This window comes from Euprymna scolopes, chromosome 36 (assembly GCF_053919585.1).
Source record: "Euprymna scolopes isolate OS-2025 chromosome 36, ASM5391958v1, whole genome shotgun sequence".
NCBI classification, from domain to species: domain Eukaryota; kingdom Metazoa; phylum Mollusca; class Cephalopoda; order Sepiida; family Sepiolidae; genus Euprymna; species Euprymna scolopes.
In genome coordinates, this window is record NC_136517.1 from 3,623,717 (window position 1) to 3,630,159 (window position 6,443).

The window sequence follows — 6,443 nt, forward strand, 5'->3', positions numbered from 1 at the left end:
GAGATGCCCAAGAAGTGAAAACATGGAGAAATATTGACGACCGAAAAACTGGAATGGAATGTTCACAAACTTTCTCTGTATCAAATTGTCGTAGTCGCCAGTAGACTAAAAAAAAAAAAAGGATACAAGTAAAAAGAAAAATATGGCGTTATTAATGTTGTCGTCTGCGAGAGACAGACAGACACGGAGTGGAGAAAATAAAAATGGTGACAGATGCGAAGATGGAGTCTAAAAAAAAAAAAGAAAATGAAGAAGTAGCCGACACGCTTGCAACCTCCTGCAGTCATCTTGTTCGGAGAGCGGCTAATTGACATTTTTACAATCTTCTGGATGGGCAAGAGAAGAAATGCCAGTGGGTGTTGAGGAGCGTAATGGAGGAATTTGGAATGGGACAAAGAAATGAGACGAGACGTTTCTTAGGGGCGGACGACTGAGGATAAACATGAAAAAAAAAATGTTATCCCGTGACAAAAAAAAAAAAAGATTTGATTATAAGATTCGGAAAATTGGAAAGACAAGACTCGAGGAATGAAAATGAAGAAATAATCAAAAACTTTTTTTTTTTAATTTTATTTTATTTTTTTCTTCTAATAAATGACCAGCGTTTGAGGCAGATTTTTGTTTGAATAAGTTCGGCATTTCAGATTAGGATATTGAACGAAAATTGAAAGTGGAGTTGGTATAATTCAAAATTCCAGAGATGGGCCATTCTCATCTTACTTTTAACATACACATTTTTTGAAGATTATTCATGGTTATTGAATAGAAAGTCGCCTAATTATTACTTCCGGATTTTAACCATAATTACGCAGAGGTTTTCTGGTGGTTGCCGTTTCTTTTTAAAAAAAAAATGTATTAATTACTCTTGTTGTTGGCGACCATGTCTACAGCAGACTCTGTGTGGGGATAAGCGATCACTCACTGGCAATAACCCGTGGTATTCCTTGGAGTCTGAGTGACAACAAGTTTCACAGATTTCCAGTGCTCTCCACCTTTCTCGATAACCAGTGTAGATAACTTCACGTTATCGCAACAGCCGCTTACATTTGAATGATTCACAATTCCGGGGATGGAACATTCTCATTTTGCTTTTAATGTATACCTTTGTTGTAGATTTTGATTACAGAATAGAAAGTCACTTAATTATTACTTCCGGATTTTAACCATAATTACGTAGAGGTTTTCTAATGGTTATCGTTGTTTGTTTTTTAAGAATTATTATTTAATTTCTATTTACCTTGAAAATATTTGTTTATTACTCTTGTTATTGACGATCGTGTCTACTGCGAACTATGTAAGGAGATGAGCGAGATGTTTGTTCACATTACATTTAAACTTCTGCAGGTTAGTACAGTCAATGGAGCAGAAAACGGGGGTGGAATTCCAAAGTCTATCAGTCTGGGTTAAGAAGATATTAGAGGAGACTTCTACAACGAAGGAGTGAGATTTTGCTTTTAGACGGGTATTTGGGGGGGGGGGTATTTACGTAAAAGGAGGCACAAGTGCTTTGGTTTTGTCAGGGCACATTCCATTAAAATACCTGTTAAACAGGCACGTGCGGTGAAGGAACACAGGTCGGGGTTGTTTAATGTTGCAGGATTATTAAATTAGACATATTTTTTAACCCCGTCTATTAGAGAATAACTAGTTGTAGATATATACGGCATAATCACGTTGACACACCGGTTCTCGTCAGATCACCGAAGTTAAGCGACGTTGAGCCTGGTTAGTATCAGATGGGTGACCATTTGGGAATTTTAGGCGCTGGGTGTGCTCTCTGCTTATCTCGGCATTGTTTCCAGTCGTCCTGTACTTCACTTGCCACTGGTATGCAACAATGTTGACTCAGGAGAGACGAGGTTGGTGACTGCGCAACTCTTGCCACACAAATTTCACAGTGGGTATCCATAGTCTGTTAAAACTGAAGGAAGCCACGAGTTGTAGATGCACCAGCCCATATGTAGCAACAGTATTCCATGCTTGGGCGAATGGTGGCTTTGAAGACGTATAGAATACTCTCAGATGGGAGTAATTTTCTAGTACGGTAGAGAGAGTCCACTTTCTTTGCATTAATTTGGCCAAAATGTATTTGTTCTAACTCATGTTAAGCTGAGTAATTTGAAATGATGAAATCCGAAGCAAGATGTTATTTGTCTTAGCAATTAATGGCTGTGAATGTTGTTGTTGTTGTTGTTGTTGTTGTTGTTTGGAATACTTAAAGAAATGAATTTAGTTGTAGTTGGAATTTATTTGCAGTAGCATTAAATGTTACCATCCATTTAGGGCCTCATTCCATAACCGACTAAAGGCCGTTTTCTAAGGTGTCTGTCATTGGCTTGGATATGTGTACTTTTGTTTTTCCCTCATCTCTATAATAAACGATAGTGCCATCAATAAATATACCCATCTCAGACACAATGTTATCAAGGATATCGTTTAAGAATGTCCGAAATAATAAAGGTCTGAGAATCGACCGCGGCAGCATACCTGCATTTATATCATGTTATTTAAATTTATGACAATGGGGGGGGGGAAGGCAACCTAGGTTTAATATTATCATCATTATTATTAGTAGTAGTAGTTACACTCACATTATACACACATTACACACACATTACATACACACATATTATACACGCACACACTGCACACACACACATAAATTACAAACACATATAACACACACATATTATACGTACACACATTACACACGAACATATTACACACGCACAGATTGCAGGCACATACACACACATTACATGCACACACATTATATGCATACATATTACATGCACAAACATTACACACACATTTGACACACACATTACCTATACAGATTACATGCACACAAACTACACAGAAATATAATACACTCACACACATTATAAACACATTACACACATTACATACATATTGAACGCAGATAAATTACAAATACATATTACATGCAAATATTACACATACACATTAAACACAGAAATTACAACATTATGCACATAAATATTACACATACATTATACGCGCGCATACGCACACACCTTACACACACATTATAAAATACAGTACAGGCACATTACAAACACATTATATGCATCGTACACACACATTGAATGCACACATATTGCACACAAAGGTTAAACACATATTACATTCACACACACTGCACACACATTGCACGCACACACATTACACACACATTAAATACACATTAAACTCACACATATTACACACATAAAATACACATATATTAGAAACATACATTACACACACATTTCATGCACACAATAAACACACACATTATACACACACATTTCACACACATATTAAACACATATTATAGGAACATACATAAGACACACATTACATTCCCATTATACTCACATTACACACATACACATTACACACATACACATTACACATATACTATAAGAACACATTACGCACGTACATTACTCACACATTTCATACACACATGATGCACAAAGATTTTAAACACACATTACATAATACACACATTTTACAATCACATTATACGCACAAACATTACACGCACACATATTACAAGCATACATATAGCAAGTACATTACACACACATTACAAACACATTACACACACATTACACACGCAGTAACATTACATACATATTACACACATATAATCTGTAAAAAAATTACACACACTTACATTACACACACACATTACACACACATATTACACATACACTACGCGCGCACACATTATGCAGACACATAACACACATATTACACGCACTCATTGCATGCATTGGGCACGTTACATACATTACACATTCGCAAACATTACGGACGAACACATTACATACACACATTAGCCACACATTCTATACACATTATACAGACATCACGCACACATAAATTACAAACACACATTACATAGACGTTATGCACAGATACGTTACAGATACATTACGCACAAATTACGCACGTACATTAAATACACATTACACACACATTACATGCACATATTACATACACATATTACTCACACGCATGTTACATATATTACACAAACACACATTACACGCCAATTACAAGCACATTACACACACATTAAACACACATTATACGCACATACTACACACACACATTACACACACATTATAAATATACATATTACACATACATGATAAGGAGACATTACGTACACACATTTTATACACACATTATACACATTTTATTCCAATTTATACACACTTATTATACACATATTACACATACATTATATACACGCAAATTATACACACATTGCACATACATTAAACACACACACATTACGCACACATTACACGAACACAATATACGCACATATTACACACACATTACATGCACATTATATACACAATACACATATTATACACACACATTACACACATCACACACTGTACACACAATTACATACACGCACACACATGACACGCACACACATTGCACATTTATTACAAACACATACACATTACACACGCAATACATATACACATCAATGATTTACATACGCAGCTCAGCAAAACTCATCTCTATAGATAGATACACGCATACCTATGCAAAAACACACCTCCACATACACTAAAGGAATACACTAGAACAACTTCACTCACCACACACATACACACAGATACACACACATACACACACACACATACATACACATACACACACACATACACACACACAGCACACAGATCGAATGTAGCAGCAAGTCATGGGAACATATACCATCCACTAAGACTATGCAACCCCTACAGCTATTTCGTATCTAGAAAACTGAACTATTAAACCTAACATAATGATATGAAATAAGAAGGAGAAAGAAGCAACCTTAGTAGAAGTTAGTGTCTCTAGTGGTGCTGGGTTAAATAGAGCTAAAAGATAACAAAATACTAAGGTATTATAGACGAGATTAAAAGAAACCGGAATTTTAGGAAGATCTTCATCATTCCAGTAATTATAGCAGCAAGCAGACTCATGAAAAAGAATTTCAAAAACTATTTGTTAAATATACCTAGTGAACCAAGTGCAAGGGGCATACTAACAATTGCACTTAAGGAGACGATTAGAGTCTTAGTATGATCTTTCAATTAGGATGTATGAGATAGTAGGTGAATGTCTAGAATTCGGTAGGATGCTACATCCCCAGCCATAAGAAAATGATGAATTTTAAAAAAAGAGACATCCACTCAAACGCACACAAAAACAAGTCATTTCAACATACGTGCAGACATATAAAGCCACGTGCAAACACATTTATACTAGTGTTAAGAAAGAATCGGAATTAGGAATCAAAAAAGTCGAAACTTTTTAAAAGTATCGGAATCGGAAAAAAAATTGAGCCTATTTTTCGATGCTAATAAACAATATTTGTTATTGTTTTGTTTGTATTTAAAACTTAATTTTTAATTGCTGGTATTAATTTTAATAAAATAATAAATATTTATTGATGATAAAATATCAATTAAACTAGAATCTATAGATCACCTTCGAGACATTTTTGCGTTCATGAAACTATATGTACATGTTATATTGGTTTTTACGGTGATTTTTCCTCCGCCCCAAAAAAGAGAACAATTTATGGCTCCATATTTAGAGACCGTAAGTGAATCGGAAATTGTATTGGAATCAAGAATTTAGAAGAGACTCCATAATTGTATCGGAATCGGGAAAAATATTGGAATCGTCCCATCACTAATTTATACGCCCTAATATTAACACTTTAGCAGAAGCATTGTAGAACAGTGACGTTGTTTTTTAGTTTTTTGTTTTTTGTTTTTTGTTTTTTTTTTTGATTTGTGGTGAAATTCTCTCGATTCCGACAGGTGACAATGGATGACGGCTTGCGATCAGAATCTCTAATTCGCCCCCCCCTTACCTTCTATATTCTTCTTTGCTGTATCGTATCTGTTCGTCAGATCTCTTAGACCACAATTACGAGGCGACAGCTTGCGTAGATATCAACATAAAGAAAGGATGGCATGTCTGTCGGCATCTGTCTCAAAGCGAATATCGGTCCGCCAACAGGCGCGTTTGTTTTCTATTATTTCTTTATTTTTTTATTTATTTTTTATCGATACTTAACCAACGAGGATCACCTTTCTTAGAACTTCAGTGCCGTGTGCAACTCACCGCCGTCGCGGAAGATGATGTCGGTAAAGTGCATTTCCATAACCAAAGTTTCTTTCCGTGAACTACCCGTACGTGAAAAACAATACCACAGAGTTGCTTCCAAGCTGGATGCGACATGGTCGTTTTCAAATTGAATGTTACGAAATCTGTCCAGTTGTCCCCAATCCTTACGGTCTTATCTCACTGTCCGCCTGACAATTTCATTAACTCTTATCCTCAAATGGTTTGGGGTCTTGATAAGCAGTGACCTGTTAGTACAAAACACCCAAATCTTGATAGTGTAATCA

General features: G+C 35.7%; 1 pseudogene; it reads left to right on the forward strand.

The window, feature by feature from the left end:
- The first annotated feature begins 1,656 nt into the window (after positions 1–1,656).
- LOC145260751 (5S ribosomal RNA) lies at positions 1,657–1,773 on the forward strand (annotated as a pseudogene).
- The last annotated feature ends 4,670 nt before the right edge of the window (positions 1,774–6,443 follow it).